This window comes from Chrysemys picta, chromosome 3 (genome assembly GCF_011386835.1).
Source record: "Chrysemys picta bellii isolate R12L10 chromosome 3, ASM1138683v2, whole genome shotgun sequence".
Lineage (NCBI taxonomy): Eukaryota > Metazoa > Chordata > Testudines > Emydidae > Chrysemys > Chrysemys picta.
In genome coordinates, this window is record NC_088793.1 from 20,394,854 (window position 1) to 20,413,902 (window position 19,049).

The following is a 19,049-nucleotide window of genomic DNA, read 5'->3' on the forward strand; positions in this document are numbered from 1 at the left end:
TTCAGAAACCACCAGCTCAACAATTTCACCAGAGGATTGGGATACTTGCCTTAGCCACTGGGAGCAAAAGTCCCAGAGGTCTTGCGCCACAAGAGGCCTTGCGTCACCAGAAGCCTTGCATCAGCACCCAGTTGCGAAAACTGAGAATAAATGTTTTGGCCCGGAACTGTCCACAGTAACCTGCCTCCGTGAGGCCCAGACAATCCAAACTAGCAGCTTTAAATCTTCCATAATCTCCAGCAGAGGTGAAGCCTAATACCCTATATGCTGCCTGAACCTTCCCGATCCGACGAGGGCCAGCCAGAGAGCCCATTGCTCCCAGTGCCAATGGTGGGCCAGGGCCAGGCACTCAAATGCCTCCAGGTATGCTTCTGGATCTTCTTCCAGACCCATCCTGGTCAGGGTCCCTCCCCTACCCAGGGTCACCGGGGATGCCACACACACCTCTGCTCCTTGGGCTCCAGGGCATTCCCGGTTCATTAAGTGGAGGAACACCTGCTGCTCTTGCTCCATAAATTGCTGGACCTGGATTTTCTGCTGCTGCTGCTCCACAAGCTATTTCAAAAGATGCCTTGTCCAGGGGTGGCAAGTTATATGGGCCCGTGGTGCTTGTGCTCCAGCAAATTCAGGGCCCGGGGGCCTGACTCCACCAATGTTTGGGGCCGGGTCTCTTCCCCAGCCCTGCCTGCCACCCGCATGCCTCCCCCGGCCCCACCTGCCGCCCCCACGTGCCTTCCTCGGAGTGTCCCTGCCTGTGATCTGGGCAGTGGATGGCTGCCCTGCTGCTCTGCGCTGCACTCCCTCACCAGCCCCTGCCGGCTACAATAGGGAGCAGCGCTGGCGGCTGGTTGATGCACCGGCGGAGGGAGGAGGCACACACATGATTGCAGCCCTCCCCCCACTCCCGGCACCCACCATAGGGTAGGCGAGGGGTCTTTCCGGATGTGAGAGGGGCCCAGCCCCTAGGAGCACATGCAGTGAGGGTGCCGGGTGAGTGTGCTGCTGGGGGGAGAAGGGGGCCCCACCCCTGGAGCTCGCTGCTGCCACGGGGGAGAGGGTTGTGGGGACTGTAGAGTCCTCCGCACTGGCCCCAGCCCTGGGGCAGCCTGCCTGCACCCCAAACTCCTCATACAGATACATAGCCAATATTCATAACTTCAGATATAAAGATGATACATGCATATAAACAGGATAATCATACTTAGCAATTCATTACTTTTCTATTGATACCTTACATGACATACTTTGTAGAAGATTTACAGAAATTGTGCAACAGTGATAACAACGGTGATATAAATGGTCACCTTTCTTATACACAAGGTCACAGAGCCAGTCAGACTTCAAAGTAGAGGTGCTAAAGCTTAGAAAAATTGAAAATTAGGTTGCTTTAGATATTTGTAGAGCATCATCTCTGTAGAATCTAGGTATCTTTTGCTCCCTCTCTATATAGAGTGTTAGCCTGGGTGGTGACTGGAGGAAGATCTTACATGAGAATGTAATAAGAATAGAAAAAGAAATATTGCTTATTCTAATTATTGTTTAACCCATGTTTCTTCTGCTTGCCCCAGGCCTATCATCTTAACTAGTCTCGGCTTTTCTGTGTTTATCATTCTGCATCTATGATAGAACAGCAAGCAACTTATCTTTCCTCCCTTCAGCAATCATCTGACCTTCTCATTATTAATAACCTCCTTAACCTGACATGTCCTTTTGTATGTTCTTGACTAACTTTCATTGTAAACTCTGTGAGGTAGAGGACATTACTTAACCTATCTTTGGAAAGCAGCATGTGCATTTATAATGCACTAACTCATTTAACCCATTTTGCATAGTGTTTTTAGACAGGGATAGAAATAAGTTAGACCAGCAGTTCTCAAAACTGTGGGTCGTGACCCCAAAGTGGTTTGCGACCCTGTTTTAATGGGGTCGCCAGGGCTGGTGTTAGACTTGCCGGAGCCCAGGGCCGAAGCTAAAGCCTGAGCCCCACCACCCGGGGCCAAAGCCCAAGCCCCACCTCCCAGGGCAGAAGCCGAAGCCCAAAGGCCTCAGTCCTTGGTGATGGGGCTCAGGGTGACTGGGGTTTTGGCTTTGGCCCCCCTCACCTGGGGCAGTGGGGCTTTGGCCCCTGGGGCATCTGGGCTCGGGTGTGCTCAAGCTTCGGTCCCCGCTCCTGTTGTCGTACAGTCACTTTTGTTGTCAGAAGGGGGTTGCGGTGCAATGAAGTTTGAGAACCCCTGAGTTAGACTGTACTTCTTTAAAGTAAACAAGAAGTCTTAGTACCACTACATAATAGGGCAAGGTACATAATAGCCTTGTTTAGAGAGTGCACTATTCTTTGAAAATATTTTTTAAAAAGCAAGTATATAATAGCTCAAAACCAATACACCAAAACCAATATAAATTACACCTGGAAATTACTAGGAAGCCAGTCCACATCAGACATCATGTAACACCCTTTAAATGTGGGCTACCAAATTTAATGGTAGCTAAAAATGTTTGCCTGGTTTTACGGGGTGACTCCATATAGAACCCACTGCAGTAATCCAATCTTTAGATGACAAAGGCATATATCACCAAGTAACATCTGCTTCCAAAAGGAAACTTCAGGCACAAAACAGATGGAAGGTGAAAAAAAATCACATTTGGTTGCTACTATTCCCTGAATATCCACAAATAAATAAGGATCCAAAAAGATTCCTGGACCGGGAACCTGTATAATAAAACCTCAGATTTTAAAGCCCAGAAGAGACTATTACGTCACCTAATCTGACCTCCTCTATAACACAGGCCATAGAATTTCATCCAGTTACCTAAAAACTTGTTTGACTAAAGCTTGTTTGACTTCCAGAAAGTCATCTAATACTGATTTGAAGACATCAAGAGATGGAGAATCCACCAATGGACATAAAGAGGGAAACAATATTTTCAAACATGAGTGGGAAAGTTGATGATTGGGGAGCTTAAACCCCCTCCCACTCCAACCTTGAACAGTTCCCCTCCCAAAAAGGAGAAGTGTCTGACATTAAAAAGCATGTGAAAAAACCCAAATCTGAGATTTTATATCACAAAGATATTAAAACAATAATAATAGTTGTCTCATGTCCCCATTCCCCTTTATGAAATGGGCTCCCTGGCCAGATTATATCTCCCACAATGCACCACGTCCTCTCTCCAAGTGGAAAGACTTCTTATGCCATATGGCATCTGATGGCACAAATAATGAATTAGATATTGGGTAAATGATATAGCCACTATCACAGCAGCAGCATCTGGAGATGTCAAGCACATCCACCCACCATCAAGATGAGAAAGAGGGCAGCCCATAACAAGATGGCATACTGTGTGTTCTTGAACACCACGGGGGCAGGACAGGGAGCTCAAGAAGCTCAACAGTAAAGATGTAAGTTAAACCACCCAGGGCCACAATGTATCCTGTTGTAATCTTTCATTTCATATGGTTGTTCTTAGGTGCATGCAAGATCCGATCCGGAGAGACTAGGGGACAACAATCTGAGTTTTCTATCTGCCCAGAAATGTGCCATCGATATATAGTCCCATACCACCTGTTGCCAGTGTTCCTTAGAAAGGTTGTGTCTGATGTATTGTCTGAGAGGCTCGACTATTTCAGAAAAGGAGCTGCTTCTTTAGTCAGCATGTCTGACGTGGCTTTGAGATGAAATTGTGAAGTAAGCTGTCCTGACAGTTGGCTGCGCACAGTAATGCAGCCAAGGCCGTGCCTTCATACCTAATCTCTGGGGGAGCAATGCCAGCCAGGACCACAAGGTTGGAAACTGGAGCTGTCTGGGTTGCACCAGTAATGGTATGAAGGGCAGAGCTGATTGTTGAGTCTAGCTTTCCACAGTGAGGAATGGAGCCCATGCTGTTGCACAGTATTCTGCAAGTGCAATAATTAGGGCATTGGAAGACTGCCAGAAGCTGGGACTGGACAACAGGGGTTGGATGAATCACTGGTAGATGTCCATAAGGTTTCAACACTAGTACCCCAGGAAGAGATACCATTGCACATCATGGGAGATGTAGTCTGACCAACGAGCCCAGCCTATACAAGGAAATGGAAGCACAAAGCACCCTGAACTACAACTCCTATGAGGCACCATGGCAGCATTTCTGGATTTACAAATTTAGGTGTACGGCCAAAATATTTCAGTATTGAATTTTCACTGAAAAATCAAAACTTTCCAAGACAAATTTACACAAAAACGATTTTTTTTTCAGTTTCATCAAAGTGTTCTGTGGACACCTTGGCACCTTCCCCCCACTCCCCTGTTTTCTGACTGGCTCTGACTGGAACAATTTACCTAAAGATATGGTGGATTCTATCATTTGAACGTTTTAATTACGACTGGATATCTTTCTGAAAGATGTGTTATAGCTCAAACAGAAGTTATGGGTTTGATGCAAGAATTGCTCGACAAGATTTTATGGCCAGTGTTATCAAGATCAGACTAGGTAATCTGGCTTTAAAAATCTTTGAAACCAGTGTCTCAGGCCTTGCTCCAGAGGCCTCTGGGTCAGCGTCTTGGGCCTTGGCTCCACACACCAGGGCCCTTTTGGCCAGAGTCTTGAACCTCAGCCTCATGTCCCAGGTCACTGTTAGCCTGAATGCCTTGGTCCTGCATCCTAGATCATTGTTAGCCCAAGCCTCAGGCATTGGTCCTACACCCAGGAGCATTATTAGCCTCTGTGCCTTAGCTCCGCACCTCAGGTCCCTGTTAGCCACTATGGCTTGGCACCAAACCTGGGGCACTGTTAGCCTGTATACCATGTGATGCTTTCTGGGGGGTACCCAGGGCTGTGATGCATCTCATTACCACCTACCTTTAGTGTGTTTGTGCTTGCTGGGGTCAGCTCCCCAACTCCACCGGCCACGGGCGACACAACTCCTCTAGGCCTATGCAGCTCCCACTGTCTCTTTACAGGTTAGCAATAGACAGACACACACACACACTCACTCTCTCTCTCCACCCTCTGAGCATCTCCATGAAGTGTCCAGTCCCTACTCCACTGGACACTCACAGTAGTCACTGCTCCCAAAGGAACAGTACACCCCAGCTTACTAGTTACACCTTAGGTAACGGCTCCATTTAACACACAGTGCTTATACAAGATAATAGTACAAAGAAACAAATTTATTTAACAAAGGATTGAGAGTTTAGTAAGAGCAAGAATTATTAGAAGCAGATGGTTACATATAAAATAAAATCATAACACACATTCTAGAACCTAGACTTATTTAACTAGCTACTTTTATGTCTTAGGCTATGTCTACACTACTGCGGTAAGTTGACCTTCGCTATGCAACTTCAGCTACGTGAATAACGTAACTGGAGTCGACGTACCTTAGGTCGAGTTATCGCAGGGTCTACACTGCGGGGGCTCAAAGGAAGAAACTCTCCTGTCGACTTAACTTACTCTTCTCATTGGGGGTAGACTAGTACAGGGGTCGACAGGAGAGTGATCTGCTGTTGATTTGGCGGATCTTCATTAGACCCACTAAATCGACTGTCGGTGGATCGATCTCAAAGCTTCAGTGTAGTGTAGATGTAGCCTTATAGAGCAATACTCATCCAAAATCCTTCTGGCATTTTACAGCCATCCTTGGCTGTGATTTTTCATTCACGAGACAAGTCACACTATTGGCTTACCTCTTTGATGGAAGAGTCTATGTGTTTCCCTGCATTACCTGATATACCATACTAATCCTTTGATTTTAGTCACGAACGGGACACACCCACGCAGATTGTTTTTTCCTGTAGATTTTCTCTCTTGTAGATTTTGCAATTTTATACCTGGTATCTGGCTTACTATGCAAATAGACATCCATTGCAAAACACAGAGTGCATAATACACACATGACCAGACAGAGACAAGCCTCTGCTACCTCCTCTCTGAAAAGAACATGCCCAAGGTATGTCCCCTTCTCATGACGTGCCTTAAATCCCTTAAAAAACATCATTTTCAGTATAGATACATAACTCCTTAAATATTATCCGTACATATTATGATTATGATAACCAGTGAGCTACTGATTCTCGGTAGGGACCTCCCATGCCAACCCTTGTTGAATTACTATGAATATTTCCTACTCAGGGGATCCCTGTAAAACCCCAGTTTTTCCCTGTAAAAACCCAAAAGCCCTCTGCCAATTTCCTGGGTCATGTATCTTGGCTTGGCACCCGGGGGCCCTGTTAACCTTGGTCCTACACCCATGGGTGCTGATAGCCCATGTCTTGAGCCTGGGACCTGCATTAGGGTGCGGTTAGGCCATATGCTTTGGTCCCACACTCAGAGGTGCTGTTGGCCTGTGTTTCAGAGCTGGCCCGGCACCCGGGATGCAAACACTGGTCCCAGGGGCCCCGCTGGCTTATATCCGGGGCCTCGGTGCGGCACCCCGGGGCCCTGCGGGCTCGCGTCTCGGACCCGGCCCCGCACCCACATTGGCCCGTGTCTGCGGGCAGCTCCTGTTCCCTCCCACTCCTGCCGCAGCTCGCCCCGTCCGCCGCCATGTTGTCGGGCTGACGCCGCCGCCGCTGCGCCGCAGCAGGAGGAGGCGGAGGGAAGGGGCCAGCCCCGAGCAGAGCAACAGGTACCGTCCGCAGGCCCAGGGGTGGCCTGGCGGCTTCCGCGCTGCTGCTGCCCGGCCTCGGCCTGTGGGTTGGAGCCCTGGGGGTCCGAGGGAACAGAGGCGGCTGCCCGCCGGCTGGGTGAGCGGAGCCCTGGCCCCCGCGGGAGGAGCGCGGCGGGGGACGAGGCTGGGCAGCCCCGCGCCGGGGCAGGCTGAGTGGGTGGCGGGGTCTGGTGAGGAGGGTGGGGGTCCCTGGACTAGAGGAGTGTTCCTGGGCGGGTCTGGGGAGGCACGATCCGGGGAGCGGGGCCATGACTGTGTTGGGGGCCCGGGGAGGGAGCAGGTTGGGGGGCTCTGGGGAGGGAGCAGGTAGGGAGTGACCTTGCTTCGGGGGTGGTGGGGGGGCCAAGGGAGGGAGCAGTAGGGGGGTTCTTAGTTGACGGGGATGGGGAGGGAGCAGGTAGGGGGTGCCCTTGGTTGTGGGGGGGGGGCGCTGGAGAGGGACTCGAGGGAGTGGTTTGGGGGCTGTTGTGAGCAGTGACCTTTGGGAAGCGGGGAATGGCCTGGGGAACACATGACTGGGATTTGAGGTGTTTGGTGAGGAAGGGCTGGAGGGGGCTTGTGAAGGATTTAAGGGGCAGGAGGTTGCTTGAGGATGGGGAGCCCCAATATGATCTAGCCCATCAGTTCCATCTCTGATCTGGTCTCTGTAGTCTAGTTCATTTGTTAGCTTGGATCCCTAACAGGACTAGGAGAGAGATTCCCACCCCCCCTTCTTTTAAATTTTCTCTGGGGAATGGGACTAAGATTCGATCTTCTCCAGTGTAAGCACCTCTTGCGCAGTATAGCAAAGGAGAAAATCTCTCTTTTTGTTCATTTTATTTAGCTCACATCACAGTGTGCAGCCGGGTGCAGCACCAAAGTTTAAAACCACAATAACTGAAATAGAACTTTGGCAACAGAATGGGCAGCGGATGGGGAAATGTTTCAGGTTTGTGGCTTTTATTAGGCTGAGCAGACATTTCTTTTGCATTACAAGTTTTTCCTTTTTTAAAACAGTAAAGTTTTATATGCACTTTTCTCTTTTATGAAAGTGATTTTTTTGTAACCATCAAAGCTCTTGGGGTAATGCAGCATTTTATCCCTATGTCCTCTTGAACACAGCTGATGGGTGCTGGGTTCAACTTCTGTTGGTTTTACCCTTAAATTTTAAAAGCTGTCAGAAATGAGTGAGGATTGTTTACAAATCTCCCACACACATGTTCTCTCTGATTTGGAAGATGGAGGAGTAAAATTATTGATGCTAGAGCACTTCTACATGTTTCTATGGGAACTAATTTTCTGTTCCTAGGAGCTGGTTTCATAATTTCAGTAGTAAAGTGTGGCTGGTAAACCCTATAATCTGTGTGTATGTGTGGTAGTCTAAAGAAATGAAAATGGTAGCAATGATTAACATTAATGGTAGTTAATGTTAGTGCCACAAGTCCTCCTGTTCTTATTAATGGTAGTAAGCACCAACAACAGGTTCAGGCCTCCACAAGAGACAAAATATAGAACATCTGTGCTTGGAGAGCTTACAATCTATAAGAAGATAACACACACTGGGAAGGTTAGGTAGATGGACTATACTGGGAATCTCAGAGAATGGAATAATTAAGATTATTATAATTATTGGTTTGCTTCTTAGGCTATTGTGAAAACCAGTAGTTTGAAGAAATTAAGAGCTGATGAAAACTAACTTCCATGGTTAATGCCTTGGTAAATGGTATCTTTTTTTTTTTCTGTCCATTTTTTTTGGCACTGTAATTTTCTATCAGAAAATAAAATGTGGCCACCATCTAGGAGACCTGGTTGTGTCCTTTAGGCATTAATATAATTTGGATTAGAATTTGCAAATAGAGTGTTACACCAGTCACACGTTGCAAAATTTGAAAGTAGATTTTAATTTTAATAACACTTAGCACTTCATGTAAAAAGTCCTTTACAAACCTCAAATAATCAGTCTTCATAAAACCTATGTTAAGCCATAAGTGTCACTCTCATTTTATAGAGGAGGAAATTGAGGCACAAAGAATAGTTTAGCTAAATCTATGCAGGGAGTCAGTGATAGAGCTGGGATTGAAACTCAGGAGTTCTTGGCTCTTTTTTCCTGTGTTCAGACCACTAGATCATGCTTGTCTCTCTAGAGACTTTTGAGTGACTGCTGCTCTAAGATGCAAGTCAGACTCCAAGACTGCATCTACATATGCAATATTTGGACCCTTAATTCTTCACTGGTGCTGCTGTAATGCTTATATACACTGCCAGCTGGCATTGGTTAGGCAAGTGGCAAGCTGAGGTTTCCATTTATTTCGTAAACTCTGATCATTTTGTTTCTACAGTCCTGCACCCTGTTTGTCTGGTTAGTCCACCTGTCGTATCCTGACTGGCACTTAGGTTGTAACCTCTCTGGGACAGTGACTGTGTTCTTTGTTTTCTGGCTGTACTGCATCCAGGACAAAGCGGTCTTGATGCTTTTTTAGGGTTCCTAGGTGCTACAGTAATACAAATAATCGGTGCTAGTGATAGCAAAAGTGGACGCTTACTGTAGATAGGGTTTATGAATGTTTATCACCATGTAATCTAATCTACCCACAGAGGAGTGCACCAGTGATGAATTATGGGAACTGATTTTTTCCCCTCAATGTGGGCAAGGTCAAATAAACCAAAGTAGAAGAGGGCTGTTACTGATTTTGAACATGGTTAATAAGAAGGCTTTTGTGAGTTTTGGATATTACCCGAATGGGGCCTATGCAAATACCTAGATTAGTTTTCAAATATTTATTTATTTATATTGCTGTCATATTACTATTATGTGAATTAAGTTTATTTTCATAGTAAGATATAAACTACTGAATATGAAGTTCTAGTCCTGTTTGCTATAATAATTTTTTACTCAGCTATTTATCTAGCATTATTATTTATGTATTCATTCACTGAGCACTCAAAAGTATACTAGGTGCCATTCAGGCAAATGGAAAAAAATAAGGGCCAAGATGTCAAAAGTTTCTAGTGACTTTTGGTGTTCAGCTTGTGACACCAGAAATGAGCACCCAGCCTCTTAAAATTAGGCCCCTTTAAGTAAGGGGACTGAAGTTGAACACCCCAAAACTGACTTATTTAGAATTATTATTTGCTCTTGCAAATCGTGGGCATGGGCTCTGCCTTGGAGAGATCATGCTTTAATTGACAATTTACAAGAGCCTTGATCTTGCTGAAGAATGTTCTCATTTAGATCACTTTGCAGGATACGGGCAAATGGGATGGGGAAAGGGCACAGTATTAGACTTTTAAAAACATAATTTGACTCCTAACGAGTCCCCACTTTTCATTTCACTCCATACGTAAGTGTCTTGATTTTTTTAGAAGTGTTATTCCTATCTTATTTCCCTTGTAAGGTATTTTTACTCCTTCCTATTTCAGTTTTTTTCATTTTGATTTTAACTGTTGCCATTTGTTTATTTTACTTTTATGAAACATTTAATACTTTTTTCTGATATTATTTGTTCTTGCTTTTTCTATTTTTGTTTCTATTTAGCCTCAGTTTTTTCTATTTGTAATCATTCTCTGTTTTCAGATTATTTCTTTTAACTTTCTTTTAACCACTTTTCAGCTTCAGCATACAACATCTCTCTCCATAGCTTCTAGAATCTAGATGATGGCCCTTGCCATTTCTCTCCATTCTGTTTCAGAAGGAATAAGTGGTGATGAGCATAGACTATTTTGGAAAAATTCTAATGATGTTGAACAGCCGAGTATGTGAAGGACCTATTCCTCCTTTTTAACGTTTTACACCGTCTTGTTTTATGTGTCTGAGTGGTGCTGGGGTTTAATGCCCCCCATACCTTACTAAGAAGATGACTGATTAGTTGACCCTTTTTATTTATGACTGTAGTTTATTTTATATAGTATGCAAAGATCCTCTCAGGTTGTATGTGTATTTGTCAATAAAGCAGTATTGTTTGGATTATGTATTGTGATAACCTCTGGCTATAAAATGAAACAGTAGTTACCTATTTTTTAAAACTGTAAACACACACTATCAACTTCGTTCAACATTAGCCTCATCCAGTGTATTTTTGAAAGCTCTTGGAGACCAGGTTTTCCCTGTGCCCCAGCCTTGTGACAGGTGATGCAACAAACCTATTCCACCTTGGCTGAGCATGCGGCTTTTGCTGTGATTTGAAAGCTAGATTGATTTCCCAATGGAAATTAGGCACCTAGCCTTCCCAGGTGGTTTGAAAATCTTATTAGGCATCTTTGAGTGCCTCAGTACCTTTGAAAATCTCTCCCTAAGTCCCCCTAAGCATGGAACTTAAGGACCTATTTCAGGTAATAAATCCCAGTCTTCTATATGATACTGCTTGAATGCCAGTCCAGTCCAAATTTACTTTTTAAAAAATGTTCAGTATCTTATTTACAAACATCTTATCTATGTATGTCTTTCATTTATTCATCTAGATCGGGGTGGGGAACCTTTCTTCTATCACGGGCCATTAACCCACAGAAATAATCAGTCACGGGCCACACACAAGTAAAAAGCAACTTAATTTAGGGGTTTTTTTTAGAGAGAGAAATATAAAACATTCAACTCAGCTGCCGGGGGGACGCCGAGGCTTGGGGCTTCCCGCCTATGGTGGGGCGAGCCAGCACTTGCAGCTCCAGCCCCGCGGGGGGATACCAAGACTTGCCGGGGGGCTGGATGAAATTAAGCAGTGGCCTGGATCCGGACCGCGGGCCGTAGATTCCCCAGCCCTGATCTAGATTTTAACCCTCCTGGAGCAGGGACCATCTTTTTGTTCTGTGTTTCTACAACATCCCTTATGTCTGTGTCTAGGGCCCTAGTGCTACAGTATTACAAATGATTAATAATAATAATACTCTGTTATTTGCTGCTGCTGTTTTTCTGTAGCTGTTCATTCTTCAGGGGATATATGTTAAAAAGTAAACAGTGTCACGGAGATACGGGACCGAAAGTAATGCTCATGGAACTCAGTGGAAAGAGTTCTATTGATTTTAATGGGCATTGGATCAGGCTCTTAATGCTTGTTTAGTTAGAAAGCAGTGGAAAGAGAGAGAAGTGACTTTTAATCTTTCTGAAAACAAATGTTTCACTGCTAAACAATAAAGTGCACTGTTAAAAAGTGGATTCAGAAACATTTTCAGTGAGTAAAATAGTGCATTATGGTGTATTTTTCTTTAAAGATTTAGATATGTTGTCTTTTTTTTTAAGCTGGAAAATTAGGATAGAGAAGTGTCTTGAGGCTTAGTTTGTCAATGTTTGTTAAAGCGCTTTGGAGATGAAAAGTGCTGTATGGATGTTAATTTTTATTAATGCTTCAGCTCTGAGGGTTAAAAGTTAGTCAGTGCATTTTTATGCCATGTCCTCTATTGTGTTACTTTATTTCTGTGTACTGTTTGCGTTCAAACACAAACAAATTTGTTGATTTTATTTCTTTATGAATATTTGATTCTTTCTATAAAAATACATGTTTTGCTGTAGTTCACATTTCATAGTTATTTAGAAAGCAAACATGGTAACATCTTTCTGTTAGTGCTGTTGGGTGAGCAGTTTGTACAAGATTAAAAGGCCTGTGAGGAGACCACCAATAAATAGCTCTGCGTTGTTCAGACCGAGAGTGCAATAAAAGACGCATCATAAATACTCCAGTTCACATATTGTAAAAATATACACAGTTCATATTTTTATCACTTAGAAATATCTAAAACCATCCCCAGCAATAATACAATTTAGCATGTATAAGTTAATTGTCTGTCTCCTGTAGATGAATGAAGAAATAATAGATGAGACTTGTTTATTAGTGAATAGCTGAGAACAGCTTTGTACATGCTTTTCAGAATACCCATGGAATTCAAATGAAGCAAGGTGGTGACAGTAGCAGCACAACACATTGGAATTATGTAATGGCGAAATTAAAAAGAACATTTACTGGAAAATTAGCTTTTCATTTTGTGCAGCTTTAAATAGGTAGGGTCAAAAACATTGCTGCTGTATGTGGGTGCAAATGAAACAATGGCCTACATACAATAGCAGTGAACTTGGCTTGTAGTGTTTTGGTATGGATCTTAGTAATATTTCAGCTATTAGAAGTAGTAGCTAAAATATGTTAGTTGGTAATTCTATTGGTGTTGCACTTGCCACCAACTTATCTGCCGATGAAGCTTATGAGGTGTTTGTTGTTAGTTGTAATTCTGTTGATGTTGCCACCCACTTACCTGCAAATGACGCTATGAGGTGTTTGGCATTAACCATGACTCATGTTACCTATATGTAGTTAAGTGATTCAACAACATTGTAATCTTATAAAGTGAAGTAATAGTGGTGGACAACAGGAGATGGGTGTCATTCTCTTCTGAAACCTCCCCATCAATTCTAAAAATATGACTCTTGCAGGGCAAAACATTTCCCATTATGGCTATCAGCATATTATGACATTACAAACTGCCTCTGATTTTTTTGATACACTGCCTTTAGCACAATAATTTGAAAGCCAAGAATTGTGATCATTTTAAATAATTTATATAAAGATATTACAAACTACCCCTCACTTAAAACACATACACACAAAAATAATTTAGTGTAGCCAATTATGAATTAAGGTCATACGATTACCATTCTACTGAATGTGTGCTCTTGGTCCAAGGACAAGTTACGTATCATTTAGTGTACTTAAGACTGCAGTACAAGATAAAGTGGCACCTAATCCATTACAAAGCCTTATATACATTTGCTGTTGTTTCTAATGGTTTAAGTGTTAGTATATTGTATAACCTGGTACTTGGTGTTTAAAGTTGAAAGGAGAAATTCCAGTTGAATGCCCCATCTGTTTTCTCCATTGTGCCCTAGTAATGTGTTGTCTATGGTTTCCATCACCCTTCTGCATCTGAATAACTCAGAGGAGTCTGAAAATTAAAATAAAATTGTTAAGAAGCAGATAAAATCATAATACTGCAGGTTAGGTATTTTATGGGTATTTTACTTTTCCCAGGTAAGATTTTTAGTTATTTTTCTTAAGGCACCCTAATATCTTCAGGCATGTACACCTGCAAATGTGCTCCCTAGTCACACTAAGACCCTAGTCATGCTAATTTACAGTTGTATTTAAAAACAATTTTGGTAGTAGGCCTCTATCACACTGTGGATTGAGATTCTTAACTGAAGACTGTTAGAAATATGTTGTTCTTTTAAAAAGCAAAGCACTACAGTCTTACTTCCTTGGTGATGTACAGCTTCCTTTTTAGACAAAAATACCTGCCTGTGCTGGTCAGTTAAACCATACTAAACCTGCCAATAACAGTTATAGCTAGCTACTGATGTGGACATGGTGTACTTTATATTGGTATTAAAAAAATTAACATCAGTTCTTCTTTAGATGTGAATCCAGATTTAAATAATTCTCCCTCCCTCCCTCCCTCCCCTAAAAATGCTTCAAGAATTTTATAAACAGCATATTCAGATTATTCTTTTGAGATGTTGGGCATAGAAGATTACCCTCCATATATTTCTCTTGTGTCTTGTATCTTTTTCTGCTTAACTGCACTAAGCTCCTTTGATCCACAGACTATATTTTGAACTCTTTTTCTTGGACAAGTGTTGGAACAACAAGTCGAAGAGCAGATCTGTTGCATCCTGAAGAGAAAATAGTGCTGTAGTGTACTCCATGGTATTTGCTGCATTATCAGGAAGACAGATATCTCTCTTGCTTTATGGTGGGCTTTCCAGTGTTAATTTGTGCTTGTGAGAAAGAATAGAAGGAGATTTTTATACATGGTTAGGCTTCCAAGAGATATGTCCAGAATAGAAGATTCAGAATCAAAATAAAGATTCTGGCAATAGAATAGGGAAAAACAACAAAATCCAAGATTTCAAATAAGGGCTTGTCTATTCTACAAATACTTTGCCGGTATAGCCATACTAGTGTAGCTATGCCAACACAGCCCTCTAGCATAGAAATGGCATATATCAACAGAAGGAGGTTTTTCTGCCAGCATAGTTAAACCAGCTCTATGCCACTTTTCTGGTGGCATAATTGCATCTACACTGGGGGTATTGCTGGCATAGCAGTGTTGACTAGAGGTGTGATTTTTTTTTTTTTTTTTTTGCACACTACTAACTGACATAGCTATGTCAATAAAACTTTGTAGTGTAGACTAAACCTAAATGTTTTTCTTTGAGCTAGCTCTGTCTGCTTGTAAGGATAAGCTAAGAATAGTTAAGTTAGTGAAAAATGCCGTCACTATACCTATTGGCAGGCAAACTAACCGTATCCCTTCATATACTTTCGTTGTGTGTATGTAATTGGTTCCTGTTGCTTGGCTTGTGTTTAGGCTCTCATTTGATCCACACCGTTAACTTGTTTTTTGCTTTCTTAACAATTCCTAGTTTGTCCAGGTATCACCTGTGACTAAGGAAATATCCATTTTATACTTAAGTAAGGAGAACCACTTTTCATTCTGTTCTTGAGCTAGCCAGTAATTCTGAGTAGCTTATTCTTCCCCACTTTTTTTGTTGAACCACTCTGCCCCAATTGGATCACTCCAAATATTTAAGAAAATGAAGAGAGCTATCAAGGCCTTCATTCAATAAATCAACTTTTAATTTAGGTACGTTTCCTGTTGCCATTATGCGCCAGTTAAAATAATTACAACTCTGTAAATCAGCATAATAGCAGGAAATTGAGCAGCTGGTTTAAAAGTGATACTGTTAAATGAATCCTTCCCACTACCCCCAATAACTACGTGCTTAAGAGGATATTTGTGCTTTCTTAATATAGTTCTGATAATTGTGCAACCTAGACAGCAGACTGACCAATATGTCATAAAGCTAGTATTTTCCACTTAAAACTATTACCTGCTTCAGGAAAATCCCTCTGCCACAAAGTTATGGTTGTTGAGGTACCCCATCATTTTTTTTTATTATTATTTACATTTTTTTAGCATCCATCCTAGACTCAGCTACTTAATACAGTAGTTCATATCAACATTTACAGCCTGTAGCACACTTAATGGACTACCAATAAAAATTAAAAATAAAATTGGCCTCCCAGTAATAGTGTAGACATCCCATTTAGGATATTATTTCTCTTAGTCCAGAGTGTTCATTATTCCAAGTTAATACGTTGCCAGTATGTATTACATTTCCTTTGTAAATCAATTAGATAGCAACCTCCGGAGTTTGTGTTCTTGCTGATTGATTTTGCACTGTCCATTCACTTTTTCTCCAACACTTCCCCTTTCAATTATGTTGCTCTTTTAGGAGTGGGGTGTCTGAACCCCAGCTTCCAGAATATTTATCAACCTGCTTGTAAATGAACTGGTGTGACCTAACTATTTAACTAATTAATCATTCCTGCCTAATAGCAGTTTTTTGCTAGTTTTTTTTCTGGAAATATTTGTATGTGATAGATTCAAATAGAAATTAAATATTAGGAAAGCATATGCTATGTAAGTTTCACATAGAATAAGAACAAGTAAAAATATTTTGAGTGAAGAAATTACTTTTTTCTTATATTCTAATTCTAGCTTTTTTCTTACCTCTTCTCTCCTTCAGTCTCCTCTTTATTTCCTCACTTCAAAACTACAGTAAGTGTTGGGAACTGATGGAGAAACTGCAGTTGATTAGGTCAGGCTGGGAAAACAGAATTGCTGCTGTAATATTATGATTGGTCAGGTGATCTGTTTACAAGAATGTATCAGTTCTGTTATTTAAACCTACTGAGGTCCAACTTTTCCTGTTTTCATCATGTGTGATGCCTTATGCTCCAGACATTACACTTCTAATCAAAAGGTTTCCGAGTTGGATTACAGTTGTTGTAAACTTCAGGCTTTGGTTTTATGCCAGCCTGTTCCCTTTACTGGTGTGAGATAGTTGATGACTTTTTTGTTAAGACATCTCCTTTACCAGCTTCATATTTTATGCCCTATGCTTGGAACACCTTAACAGTTAATGTTCGCCAAACAAAATTCCTTCTTCCAAAACACTTCAAGCAAATCCAACTTTGTGTGGAATATTCCAGTTGTAAAGGCAATTTTCTATTCTATGTTTGTTGTAACCTGCTTGTTACTTGATTATAACCTCTTCTGATTAGGGATTCTTTTCTTTGTTTGGCATACTTTATTACACAGCAGTGTGTCCCTCTGTGGTGTTACGTAAAATGTTCTTTAGAAATTTCCAAGTTTTGTTGTAATTTAAAAGTTATCTAGAGTCATTTCTAATCTAGAAAGTCCAGTGTAGATCTAGTATCTTTCACTGAAATTGCACCATCAACTGAGAATAAGAGGAACTGCTGCATTATGAAGGATGCTAGGATGTAGTTATATGGTGACTAATGGATTACCAGACTTGGAATTTGTGAAAATAAACTAATATCCACTTTGATTTCTGAATAATATCCAAACCGTAGGGGCACTGTGACTGCATAGAGTCGGAGTTCTTTCTTAGTGGCCAGCATGTTTCTTACCCTCAGTCCCATGGAAACAGTTTTGTGGGGGTTTGTATCTGAGGAATTTGGGTCAGTGAGTGGCCTGGTTGGAAATGTGAGGATAGTAGAACTATTTGGGCTGCACTGCATTACCCCTTTACCCACCCAAATTCATGAGGGGGACTGGGCGCCTCTAGGCACTGCAATAATACAGGCAAATAAATACAGTAACTCCTCACTTAACGTCCTCCCGCTTAACGTTGTTTCAAAGTTACATCACTGCTCAATGAGGGAACATGCTTGTTTAAAGTTGTGCAATGCTCCCTTATAACGTCTGTCTGGCTGCCTGCTCTGTCTGCTGCTTGTAAGATTCTGTGGGAGAGCAGCGACTTTACAAAGGAGCATTGCACGAGTTCCTCTTCTCTGCCTCCTCCCCCTCCCTGCGCCTTCCCCCTCCCTCCCAGAGCTGGGAAGCTCCGCGTCTCCACTCCTTCCCCTCCCTCCCAGAAAGTCCAAAGCGCTGCCAAACAGCTATTTGGTGGCAGGGAAGCGCTGGGAGGGAGGGGGATGAGTGGGGAAGCGCCGCGTCTCCGCTCCTCTCCCTCCCTCCCAGAAAGTCCTAAGCATCAAGCGCTGGGAAGGAGCGGGGAAGCGCCGCGTCTCCACTCCTCCCCCTCCCTCCCAGAAAGTCCTAAGCACCGCCAAACAGCTGTTTGCTGGCGTGTCCTTTCGTATTGTGGGAGACCCTTCCGCCCTCCCATGCTTTTGGGTTCAGAAATCTTTCTGGCTGGTAAGACTGTGGCAGCCTGGCTCTAATGGAACTGTGCTACACAAGAGGTGGCATAGGGCCCAAGAGCTGATGCCGAGACATAAGAACTCTATCTGGATCCCTTTACATGTCTGCATTCTGAAGTCTGGTTGCTTCTGTATGAGGTGCAATTTCTCCCACATACTCAGGACTTTCAGGCATGGAGCACTTCCCTACCTGGATTATCACTTAAGGGTTTAGATTTGGTGCATCTTAGGTCTTGCATTTCAGAAAGCTGCTGTGTGATAGGATCTAGATACAATACAATAGTATGAGGTATGGCTGAAACATGGTATGGTCTTGTAATGCACACAGCTATAGCCTTGTTTGGCAGTACCATGTTGTAACGGGGACGCAAAACACACTAGCTTTCTGCAGTTAGATGGGATCTTAGAGACTGCCTCTCGCCTCATGGTTTTTAACCTGGCAGTTGAGAACAGGTGGGGTGCTTGAGTTGACAATAGCTTGACTTTTGTATATGGAGGCTGGAGTTAGAGCATTCCCCAAGAGGGCCCTCTTGTTTGGAAATTGCTTTTGCTTTCCCCAGGCACACGTCCTCTCCAAAAAGTCTGAGGTGGTTAGACTTATGCAGCATTTCCAAGGCCTAGCTGTTTATTTAGGCTTTTTTCTCAGGGGTTGTTTGAGGGATTTATTATATAGTTTGATGTTCTTCATAACCCTAAGGTTAAAAAACAAGCCAAAAAGATTTTTTGGTAGTATTGGGTAGGTGGAATGTCAGGCATTCCCCTCCCCGCCCCCCATTTTAAAAATAAAAAGTGATCTGCAAAGGAGAGAACAAAATGAATCGTTCAAGAGGATGGGTTTAATCAATTAAAATTTTATACCCCAATCCTGCAATAAGATCCATACAGATCAACCCTGGTGTCCGTGCACAGCCCTATTGACTTTTACCCTATTGATTTCAGGTGGGTTCTTCATTCTCATCCTATTGCAGTATTTCAGCCTAGAGTTCTTTTCTAGCAGTTCTTAAAAGTACAGCTTTTATAGAACTTTATGTTCAGCTGGAAAGTTATAAATAGGGAGGAATTGTCCTCTGTTATTTCATTTTTAGTACCTAGGAAGAGACGTTGAAGGCAACCTAAAAATATACAAATTCATTTTAATTTTCTCATCCTCTTGGAAAAGTTTTCAGCCTTTCTTTTGCCTCCCTCTG

The 19,049-nt window shown here is 42.6% G+C and overlaps 1 protein-coding gene across 28 annotated transcripts in view; it reads left to right on the top strand.

Moving 5' to 3' along the window:
• Nucleotides 1-5,855: 5,855 nt before the first annotated feature.
• The window catches only part of ITSN2 (intersectin 2), a 127,672-nt gene continuing 114,478 nt past the window's right edge, over nucleotides 5,856-19,049 (top strand). For 6 of the 28 annotated variants that reach the window (XR_010599373.1, XM_042848670.2, XM_008163076.4 and 3 more), the window contains exon 1: nucleotides 6,554-6,725. The gene's annotated coding sequence lies outside the window, so the exon portion shown is untranslated. The other 22 variants (XR_010599374.1, XM_065587567.1, XM_065587584.1 and 19 more) reach the window with 15 other exon arrangements.